Here is a 12,605-nt window from a genome sequence, read left to right as displayed (position 1 = left end):
TTCGGAAATTTAGCAAGGGGTTACATCATCAAAATTACAAGAAATCGACACAATCTCACAAACCAAGATTTAAACGCAGAATTTCAGAGACTAAAGCCACAAGATCTTAAAAGTATACCATTTGAAAATCGGATGTCTCTAAGAAAAGTTATGAACTTAGAACTTCTGGCCCTTTGTCTGCCTTTGTCGGAAATTTAGAAAGGGCCGCGCCAGGCAATAACTCTCAATAAATAAATAACTTTACTAATCGAATAGCTAGCTCTCTAATAAATTCTCTTAAATATTTGCAATTGAACAGCGCTACAAATGAGCCAAATAAAATTTCAATTGAATTGAAACGCAATAAGCTGAAAAATATTTACAAAGTGATAGATAAAATTGCATATGATTTTATTTAAAAGGAAATTGAACAGGAAATTGAATTTGTACAGAGTTTTATTGCGTTTAAATCAAAAGTTGATTGAAGCCTCATAAAAAGCGAACTCAAAAAAATGTATGTGTAAAATGAATTATGTATGAAAATCTGCAATGCGTTGAAGTGTTTAAAAGTTCATGCAGCAAACCACCCACTTATTTTAAATAGACAAGCTGGTTCTATTTATATGATTAAAGAATAGTCTCGATTATAAATAAATTATTTCATTATAAATAATAGATTTGGTTTTGATGGTACACTTCATTTCATTAAAATTGAAATGTAATTATGGGATTACAGATTTGTAATAAGGTACTTGACGTTTTTGCCGCTAAACCAATGTTTAATAATACTTTAGGTAATGCAATCAGGTAATGCATAAAAACATGAAACCTGAATGGCTATTGAAATTTAGTCTTTATTAATTACATGTAAAAATAGATGGACAAACTAAACCAACGTTATGCTATCAGCAATGGCTTATAGATTTTACTAGCCCACCTGGACACTTTTAGTACGTCTAATTTAGCCCGTTTTAATGTCTTACTCCACAGAAAGGCCATCAAGTTTATGGCCAGCCCTTAACCAACTCAACTGCCCCTTGACGCTTTTTCTTGGCTACAAAGTGCCAAAAACGGGTGACAAAATTGGCAGCAGTCAGAAAGTGAGGCAAACTGCAAACAACCATTTGTTCGCCAGTGACTTAATGCGGCCATATACTTTTTGGTTCTGTCTTTGGAATGTAGAAGGTTCCAGTTCCAGGCGTCCGCTTGCTCAATTTAATCTTTGACGCGCCAAAAATGATGGAGCACGGACAACTTTTTGGCGCCGGCAACGTTTTAATTTGCATTAAAACGCGACGCGACTGGAGATGGCAAAACTCGGTCGAGCAACTATTAAACTAAACTTACAACACGGTTGGGTTATAAGTTTTTCGTTCTCGCGCTCCGTGAGCTTGCATACAAATGGGCCTCGAAATCGGCAAGTCGCGGCCCCAAGGATTTTCCATTCCCTCCCTCAGACTTAAGGCTATAATAATACCCGCTTTTGGCCACAATTTGGTGAGAAGGTAGGCGGGTTGAGGAATGGAGGAATGTGGCAAAGGATCCAACAAGTTGTCGGCTTAGTGTGTGGGCCGTTTTGTCTGCCCAGCGGGAATCATAAATTGTGTGATGGGGCTTAGCCGCCATGAAGTATGGCCGATCGGGTGAATGATTTACGCCAAAGTCGGAAACGTAGAAGGCAAAACTTTGATGCCCAAAATCATACAATAGAAGTTGCAGAAACGTACAAAAAGTTTTCACAGTTAGTATTCTATACATTTTATTTACCAAAATATTTAGCATTTATTAAACATAATATTTTTTATTTAATAGTTAAAGTATTCGAATTAAAAAACTATTTGTTCACCATAAAAACAATATAAAAAAACAAATGCTTATTCATAATGAATAAATGTTATTTTAAGTAAAGTATTATTGGTATTTCTTTAAGATTACAATAAAATTATTTTTAATAATATATACATTTTATTCAAGTAAAGTATTACTGATTCTATTTTTAGAATATGTAATATTATTTTTTTTAAATAAAGAACAGGCTTATAGCTAAGTGTATATGGTAACTGAAAGCTGGTCGTAATGAATTTTTATTCTTTTTGTCTTCCCCATGCAATTTCAGTTGCTTAAATTGTATGTTCATCAACAAACGAAAAAATATATTATGGTGTTCTTTGTGTGCATTTAGTTTCCAAAAGCTGAAGGATTATCTTATAACTTTAGCTTCAGAGCGATCAGAATGGTTTTTTATATAGATTGTAGTTTCTTTTATGTTTTTCCAGCAGCGAGGTGCACTTGCAAAAAGCTTTTAATTTGTGCGAGTTTCAGCAAAACAAATAAAAACCCGGGGGCGAAGAGCAGTTGGCAAATTCAACACGCCTCATAACACATGCCACATGGCACATGGCACACATGGTGCACGTATGCGCCGGCAACTCTCCCGGAGTCCCAGCCACTTGCGTCCATGTTCGATGCGGATTGCACTGCCACAAGACTATTTAAAAATTAATACGACTGAAATCCACCATTTTCGCGCCAGTTAAGCAACAGGGGACAAGGGGTCGGAAGTGGCGGGGAAATGCGAACCGGAAATTGGGAATGAAAAACAGAAGGATATGCAGTGCAATGTGCCAGAGAGTCCGGCCCACATCTTTAATGCCCGCCTCCAAGATCAAAGGCACACTGTAAGCGGAAAAAATAAAGAACGACGAATAAAAGTTTTTAATACTTTTGGCCAAAAAAGGAAGAGAGTGCGACGAACACTGGGCGCCATAAACTTATCCTTGTCCCAGACGCCGTTGGGTTGAGGAGTCCCAAGAGTTTATGGTACATTCAGAAAAACTATATGATGTCATGGTCAGGAAATCGCGTAAGTCGGGTGTTGCCAGTTGTGAAACTTTTCAAGAAATTTTATAGAATGTGTTTGGCAGTAAATATAAATTTGTTTACCAAAATTATTTAAGTTTATGAAATGGTTTTAAAAATCTGTAAGTAGTCTAAAAGCAGTGAAAGGCCAGAAAATAAAGTTCTTCCAATTTGTAAATATAGATTGAAAAGCAATATAAACATAAATTCTAAATAAAATAGAATGTGTTTTATTTTTAAAAAGCGGAGCAGCAAAGATTATCCTTTTTTTTTTTGAGTGCAAAAACTTAGTCAAGTCTGAAAACGAGGAGGACGAATTTATATGCAGCAAACGCTGCAACGATTTCTCGCTCCCAATTTAGCATAATGCGAAACAGCCCTCTACTAAGCTGAAATACTAGTATCCTCGGGTTGAGTTCAGCTGCTTGATTACATTAAAGTTGCCTTCTGTTAAATGCTTCACACTTTCCCTTGTTAAACACCAAATTGAGTTGTAGCCATGAAATTTTTATTTGGAGCCCATAAAACGGAGAGCACCAGACAGGTGTAAGCCAAGACCCGGACATCAACCTAAGTGACTGACCAGCCAGCTAAATAAAAGGAGCAGCCATAAACTTTAAGTTTAGAGTTTATTCGGACGTGCAAGGGAAATGAAACCTCTAAAGTGAGACCAAAATAGAACAGTAGATGGTAAAGAAACTTGACTGTACATCGAAAAACTACCTCTATGGGTTCATGTACAACAAAACTGAACTTAAAGACTTGCTTAACATTGGTTGATTTTAAAAATGATTAAAAAAGTAATTTTATTACCAATTTTTGCTATTTTAACCAATTTAAATTAATTTAGTTTTCTCTCTTAATGGGTGATTTAAAAGCGCATTCTAATAATTCTGTAAAACAATTTGCCATTATTTTTTTTTAATAAATGCAAAATCCCTTCACCAAAGTGTGACACTTTTACCGCCAATTAATTAAGCTCATTTATTTGCTTTCATCGATTGGCATAAATTAAAATTAATTTGCATATATTGCGCGTGATTTACAATCAGCTTTAAATTACAGCAGTCGTATTGGTAGAAGAGGCCTGATAAGCCACTCTCTCTCTTCGGGTCAATAATAAACCACAATTGAAATGCGCAAGTGGCAAAAGAATTTCATAAATATTTGTTTTGGTTTCGTATTGTTTTATGTTTTATATTTTTTTTCGTGTCTTTTTTTGCACGGATTGCATTTACGCTGCAATCAATTTGTGGTGCACGTGACTTTTGAACTCGTCTGTTGTTGCTGTTGTTGCCGTTGCTGTCGTGATGTTGCTGCCGTGGCAGCTGCATATGGCAGGCCATAGATATTGGCAATCGCACTCCAAGCCTCTTAAACCTGATGGAGGGATTTATTTTTTAATGATTTCACTTCCTTCTCGCCCACGCCCACCGCCCACCGCCGTTTGCTGTTCATTTTCCGGCTGGCAAAAGAAGTTTATACTCGGTTTATTTTTTAATTTGTGTGCTGGTCAAAAGTTTTTCAATTTAAAATTTCTCAAACGTTTGCTGACTGGGTCCTGATATTTAATATACAAAATGCTCGGCACACCTGTTCCCAGGATCGACCTTGCGATGCGGGTAAAAAGTATAAAGGAAAAAATAAAGGCGACGGGCATTCAATAATTAAGTTGACGCCAGGCATAAAACTTTATGCCTCGCTCTTCTTCGCTCCAACTTTTGTAAATTTGTGGGTTTAGATAATTTGAAAGTTGATAGCGGCATGAGTTGATGGAGAGTGGTTGCGTTTTACGGTCAAAACTGGGTGAGCCGGAAAACATTTTTCATTTCACTCGTGGCCCAGCGTGTTTTTTCTATTTGCCCAACACTTGAACTTTTTTGTGCTACCTCAACTTTGCTTCCTGCACTTCAAAGTTGCCCTTTTTTTTGTGGCTCGACATGGCAATGAGTAGTTGTAACTCCTCGAGGAGAAAGGGTCAGGGGATCCCCTCGCCACTTGATAGATGAATCAACAATGCCTGGTTACTTTTATGGCAGTTGCTGATGTTAGTTTTCTGGCGCCGCGAGGTGTACTATAAGTTAAGTTAAGTGTTAAGTGCTTGCTGATTTCAGATTCTATTTTTTGAGTACAGTTTTACTTTCTAAGTGCTCTGTTTCAATTTGATTAATGATAGCATAAAGTTAGGTGAAGAATATTTACTCCAGTTCATTTGTTTTATATTGAAAATCAACTAACGAGCTGTTCTTTTTAAATTTTGGCAAATTCATTGTACTTTAATTAAGATTTTTATAAAGCCAGTTTTCATACATAGCCAATCATTTTAAATAAAACGCATTTGCCTGTAAAGTTTTTATTTATATTTTCAAAATAAACGAACTTTAAGTATGTCAAGTTTCGGAATGTGCTAAACTGTTATTCGTTTTCATCATCATTTGTTGATATTTTTAAGATATTAGTGCTCTCATTGTTAAAATTGTAATTTAGCTGCAAAAATATGTGCAAATCAATAAAAATTCTTGCGTTGAACTTACCCCTTATCATTTCGTATATTTAATATTTAATGTTTCCCCTCTTTGCCCCTGGTCTCGTCCTTTATGTTGTCCTTGGCAGCTCGAGTGTTTGCCAACCTAATGATAACAACATTAATGTCCGCACACTTGTTGGAATTTGTCCTTGTCGTGACCGTAGGTCCCTTTACGCCACCCACGCCCCCAATCCATTCCCGATATACTGATAAGTACATAGATATGCTTATATGTTGTGCTTTTGTTCTATGTGTATATCTTAATATTTATTTTTCTACATGTTTGCTTGCACACACGAGAAATACAGGGGGCATACAGACCATGACACACCATGACACACACCACCCCACAAAGTCACCCCCACACGGACACTCTCCTATTGAAACAATTGAAACGTGACACGCATTGAAAATGTCTGAGGGACAACGCTGCGTATGAGTGATTTTATGTTGGCCCGCATTCAGTTAAAGCTTATGGTGCATGTTTCAACTTTGAACCCAGCACTTAATTTTTTATTAAACACAATAATCTGATGTCAGGGAGAGCCAAAAAAAAAACCCCGAAAAATAACCAAAGCTGAAGCAGAAAGAACCATGTCAACGAACTTGATTGACGAGGGTGATTTAATAAATGAAACGACCAGTGCAAAAAACAGAAAAACCAACGGAAAAAGTAATACCATAACGAAATATTCAACTGGCTTCATATATATACATATACCCACTCCCGAATTCCTTGGGCGAGATGAATAACGTCGCAAATCTATGCAAGCTCCTGGTCTCGGTGCCGCCAAAAAAAACAGGCGAGAAGCTGGACGATGATGGGCACCGTCAACGCCAAAGCTGGCGAAAACAATCAACGAGGTCCTGGCCGAAAGGGACTCTCCATAAAGAGTCAGTGCCCGGGTCCACGCCATTCTAGCAAAAACCAAAACAAAAAACCCAGCAAAACAAATTGCCAGCAAAAACGAGACAAGGCCAAAAGCAATGCACAATGAAAACGCTCGTAAAAGTCGAAACAAATGCAAACAGAGAAATGGGGTAAGCGAGTTGCTGGAAAAAATGTTACCATAGGCGTAGCAAGGAGTTTTACTAACGCCTGTATAATAAATCAACAAAAAATTTTATCGAAATTTATGCAACAAGGGAAAATCATAATTTTAAGCCTTACAACAAAATGCTTTAAAATAATTCTTTTGAAAGCCCCCAAAACCAAATTCTAGATATGCCACTGCCTGCAACATTTACAGTGTGTAACAATGGAGAAACTGAGTTGTTTTTAAATTGAATTTGACTTTTTGTTTCTTTTGGTTTAACACTTTTGATTTGGGTATTTTGCACTGCACCGAAACAGCGAGAAGCCATAAAGGGTTAATGTAATCAAATAGAAAAGATTTATGTGCATAATGTTCAGCAGAATATGCTTTTTCCACCGTGATATGGGTCAGCGTGATATAGACCTATTTAAATTTTATTTTATTTCCTTAGAGTGTGATTAAGCGTCTTTCAGAGTCACTTGACCCCAGAGATCAAAGTAGAGATTGTATGGGGTTACAGTTTATAAGCTCTTCGTAAATAATTTTGCACTAAATCATTTTATTTTAGGAACTTAGCAAGCTTCTCCGTTGATGTCCATGTATATTTAATTTTGATTTACCCTTGAAATCACCTGTTGCCAGCTCTCGCATACCTGAAACCAATTAAAATTTGATAGACCCATGGCAATTGCCGTATAAAATTTTAATTGAACCGAAGCCGAGACTTGATTAATTGACAAATGAAGAAACCATTTCGGAGCTCAACGTTTTAATGGCAGCCACAGGTGGGGCAATGCCAACCCTTTCCGTTTCGTCCTTCAACCTGTGTTTTGTCGGTTTTTATGAGACCTTTCTCAAATTAGCAGCTCTCGAGGCAGCAGGCTAAGAGCATTAAAAACACTTTCACTTTCATGTTATGCCTGAGTAATGCCCATAAATAAGCCAAGGGTCGAGTTGCCTGGCAGGTGCATTAATGTTCAGCTGGCATATCCTTTTTACAAAACAGCTGGGCATATCCGCTGAATTCCGGGAATTCTTGCTGCGAATTTGGCCAACCTTGCCGCACAAACACAACCCTTGAGTTAAAAGGCGAGCCCCAATGCCGGAATTCGTTTCGAATGCTGGGCAAACATCGGACTGAACTATGGATTCAATGAATTTATTCATTAGTTCGCTTTGATATGCACTTCACTGACCCTCGGCCACGCCCACTACACACTACGCTACACTAAGCAAACAAAGTTAAATGCTATTTGCCACCAGCGGATGAGCATGTGCGTTCTCCAATGGCATCCTGCTTACCACTCAAATCCGCTGCACTTTCCCAACATTTTCCATGCTCTAATGTACTGGAAATTATTTTTTTTGGTATCAGCAAGATATATTTTAGTTAAGCTTAGGTTTGAATAAAAACTAATTTGGCAATTTTACAAACGAACCCATTAAAATCAAAATTTTTAATTATTTATGAATTTTTAAATAATTTAACTTGTGAAAAATAGTGAAAAATAAAATCTGTTTAGTTCAAGAACAGCTTAATGAAAATGTGTGAAATTCATGTTGTTAAATATGTACTAATTTTCGACGACATATTATTTTACGATATAAGGAATTTTATATTCCTTTTCTATATTTATTTTTTTCAATGCACTGGTATCGGTAGATGTATTGCGTCTGCCTGGGGGGCAAAGCACACATGAGTTGGAAACTTAAAGGCTTAGAGAGGTGTGCCAAACACACACAGGCCCGCACATATCCTCCGGCTAATGCGATTTATTTTTATGGCCAATTTGCTTGATTAGGTTTCGATTTTCATGCGCCCATTGCACTCGCTTTGCCCTGACCAGACTTCTTTTTTTTCCCACTCTTTGTAACCCCCTTTTTACACTTTTCTCGGAAAGGGGGGTTCATAAAAGTTGACCCAACAAAGTTTATTGAAAAATGTAGGATGGTGAGCATAACTGCAGAAATGGTTCTACTTTTTCGCAGCCATCTCTCACCATTATTTCCCAGTCAAACTCAGTTAATAATGCGCAAAATGAAAAGTTAATTAATATTTTCCAAAGCAATGAAAAAACAATAACAAAACGCAGCTGCAGCAGGGGTGCCACAGTTCCACGTAACTAAATTGAAATTATAATTACTATTTAGTTAACAGCAAACAAAACATCTGGCAAAAAGGTTATTTAAATACTTACTTCTTTTTTTCTTTTTGGAGATAGAGCCATGAATACGAGAAATATAGAAATATAGAAAAATGAGAGAGGGACGAATAAATATGTATTTTTAATTGTAAAATATTTTTATCATAATTTAAGAAATGAGATATTGCTAAAATTTTAGTTCAAAATTATATAATTTACATAATTTGTCAATTAACTTGTTGAATATCAGCACCTAAATCACTTTAGTTTACATATAATTTAAAAAAAAGTCAAACCAAAGTGTTGGGACATACTGAGTAAATACAAAAACAAGGAAGCGTGAAGGAGAATGAAGAGCGGAAATGCCGCATAGCATGATGACATTTATGCGCTATAAAAATATGCTTCATGCTTTTATGGCTCATCCTCATCCAAGGGGGTTTTCGCTGGATGGAGGTTATTCCAGTTCAGCCAACAAAGCAACTAAAATATGCCACAGCATCGTCATCTGTTCCCAGATGTGTGGGCGAGCATCATGTGCTCATCATCTGCATGTGCAAAAAATAAATGCCACACCCTCCAGCACCCATCCACATTCCTCCAAAAGGACTCGCACGAAAAAAAAAATGAATGGTTGTCAGCATTCCATTTTTTTTTTCTTTTTCATTTCACTTTTACGATTATACCTATGCATAAAGAGTTTTGTGGGTGTCTGCGGAGAATGTTGCAAAAATCCAGTGCGCATTACGCATACGCCCCGGGTTAAAAAGGTGGCCAGGACTGCAGCTGACTGGCTTTAATTAATAATGGGGCAGGTCGGGGGAGCTACATATCATATACATGCAACACGATACTGCCAACTAAAATTAAACGAAATTCCCTTAGAGAAAAATGTTTGCCGCCAAAGGGATGAGCAGCAAAAAGAGGGCAAAAAGTAATCACGATAAAGGCATCGGAAACGTGACTAAATCAGATTTGCCAATAAGACACGAAGTCAAGGGATCCGCCAACCATTTTCCTCCCAGCGCGTGGCCAGCAAAGATGAAGATATAAAGATATAAAGATACATATTGCCGTGGCATCGAACTGTGAAATGACTTCATTAGTGAAAATATTGTATGTCGCCGGATTCGAGGCTCCAGATTTCAGGCTCCACCTCCTCGCCACGTTTTTGTTCCCAGTCATGATTTATTGCCTCCGCCCAGAAGCACACATGCAATCGCTTATGGGTCGTTCTATGTAAATTTAACAGGGCCGTAAGCAAAAAGGCAAAATGTGGCCCATATAAAACATAAAGCGCAAATTAATTGAGGCAAAGTCGAGCAGCAGCATTGGAAAATTGTTGCCTTCCGTGTTTTACTTTTCTGTTTTTTTTTTTTTTTTGTAAAAATCTGTTGGGTGACCGGGCAAAGGGTCGGAAAAGCGGTCGGATGTGCTCGGGCCACATATCAAGTTGAAGGAGCAAATCTGAGCCTGATTGCTGTGATTGTCCTGCTGCCGGGACTAGGTGATATATATAATAAGAAATAAATAGAAATATGAACAGATGCTTTAAGGTTGCTTAAGAATATCGGGAATCCTTTAAGCCAAGCAAAAGCTCTTTAATAGTTGCTGGAAAAATAAGTCTATTTAAAGTGGCTATGCACATAAAAAAGTCTTGATGTAAATTAAAAAAATTCTTAAAGGCAAAAATCATATATAATTTTGTTGTGAATTTGTTTAAATGCTCCTAGCTTTATATTAAGTTGCCTTGACAATGAGCTTTGAAGTGTTTTATTTAACTGGTATTTTGGCAGTCAGTCTTATATTTGAACTTATTTACTTTAAAATTTTGTAAAGATTTTATAAATCTTCTTAACAGTAACAACAGGAAATATCAGTTACTCAAACCTTTTAAACACGTGCATAAAAAGGTTATATATTCTTCTTTGTTGCCTTTCAGTATTGGTTAATCAGAATTTCAAGAAGTCCTTTCAAGAGAATCACATATCTTATTTAAAACCCATGACTTCCAAGCCATTCTCGCTTGACAACCACTCAGCGGATTTTCATAATCTTTTTGCCACCGCTGGGCGCCTCTTTAAATTTTACTTAAAATGCGCATTGCGTGAAAGTCGAAGTGACAGGCGATGGCCTAGTGAACAGACAATTCCGGGCACAATCCGGTGTCTTCAGCCTCATTGGTATGTGAAGAAGGCACCGCATGCGACGGATTTGCGATTTCGCAGCGGAAATCACTTGAAACGGGCTGCAGCAGTTGCTACCTGAGAACGTGGCCAAACAAAGGCGGCATCCTCGTTGCAAATGCTGCAAACAAATGGCGGCAAAAAAAAGAACGGATTCGTTTAACGAAGCCATTCCAAATGAAAATCAAGCGTGTTCGCAAAGCTGTACGAAATCTTTAGGGGCCAACAAAAGTGCGTGTAAGAGTTTATCTCTGCTGAATCTGTTTAGCCAGAGAATATTAATGGAACCGAGAGGCGGTGGGGATATGGATTTTTCCACCGATTCACCATCAATTTCCACGCAGTGTTCGGCTTAATTGATTTGCCCGCAGCGAATGCATAATTATTTGTGAGTTCCAAGAAAAGGAAAAACAAAAACCACTCGTGGATGGCTAGATGGATAGACAAGCATGACAGCGCGTTGACAGCTCTCCTAATATCCAATGCACACGCGGCGTATGCGTGATTTGAATGTGCTTTAGCGCGTGAGACCGACAGTCAATGTCCTTGCCAATGCTAGACATCATTTTTATACAAGCTCTCATGCTTATACTCCCGAGGAATACAGATATAATGTGGTTAAATACTATACGGCGTTTAAAGCTCTTTATGTGGTGCTACAGGTTTTATATAACGCATTTATTTAATACATTTTATTATGATTTTATACGATAACAAGCATGAAGTTTTTAAAGCCTGCAGTTAAAAGAAATGCTTATTAGTCAACACACATATTTCACCAGTTATGATTTGTATACTATTCTATTCAAATTATAAATACTTCAGTATGAAAGCTGTATTTACAAATAAAATTATTATTATTTATATTATTTATGTTGTTTGGAAAATAAACAATATTAAAAGTGTGCAAAAGCTTACAACAAATAATAGTGAATTTTCATAAAACACATTGCCATTTCAAATAATAATGAACATTCTAAACTTATGAGAGCTTTAAGTGAAAATTCCTGTCTGCATGCTAGCCACTTGGGGCCAATCTCTTAAATTGAAATAACAATTGCGAGCAGCATGGGGCAGTCAGGATACTTTGCAACTGCAACTTAAGTGCTGCAATCCTCCAGACGGCTGCTGCAAGCATGAAACATAAAGTTGCACAATCTGGAGAGCATCAGCAGGGGCCAAAGAGTTTGTCGTCATTAATTTGTTTGAACTCATATTTGTGGGGCCCTAAGACTTTGTCAAACCTGCCGTTCGCATCGCTCCAAGTGCAGCTTAACTGACCCATCATCATGGCGCATTCTCGGCTCGTGTACCGCATGCAAATCGTATGACACGGCCTTCCAACCAACGTGAGTGCGAGCGAGTGAGGCATGTGGCGCCTAGTTGACAATGCCAGCCAATTGTGGGTGCACTCGAAAAAAGATTTCATAATTAGTTCAAAAATAATATCATTTTTCAATCTATGTGTAAAAAATTGAACGTCGGCTTTCATAATAAATCTAAAGGACTTTTATACATAACATTTTTAATTGCATACTTGTAAACACTTTTTAAGCTAGTTACAAATCCATAGTAATTTCTATGGCACCTTAAAATATTTTAAAACAGAAAACTATGTATATACAAGCCTTGTACAAACAAAGCCATTTTCCAACCATAATAAATAAAAATTTTGATATATATTAAGCCAAAAAAAGTTGCCATATAAAATGAACTCTTTGTATGATGTTGAAACACACCAGAGATGCGAGTCATTCCGCTTTTTTCCGAGTACAATAGTACAATAGTGGGTGAAAGTAGAGGTGGTAAAGAGGAGTAAAGGTCGCCACTGACCGCAGAGCAAATTGTGCAGCCGTTTATTCCCTCAGAGATG

The sequence above is a fragment of the Drosophila elegans genome, unplaced genomic scaffold (assembly GCF_018152505.1).
Source record: "Drosophila elegans isolate 14027-0461.03 unplaced genomic scaffold, ASM1815250v1 contig_208, whole genome shotgun sequence".
NCBI classification, from domain to species: domain Eukaryota; kingdom Metazoa; phylum Arthropoda; class Insecta; order Diptera; family Drosophilidae; genus Drosophila; species Drosophila elegans.
Note: the sequence above shows the minus strand (reverse complement) of the source record.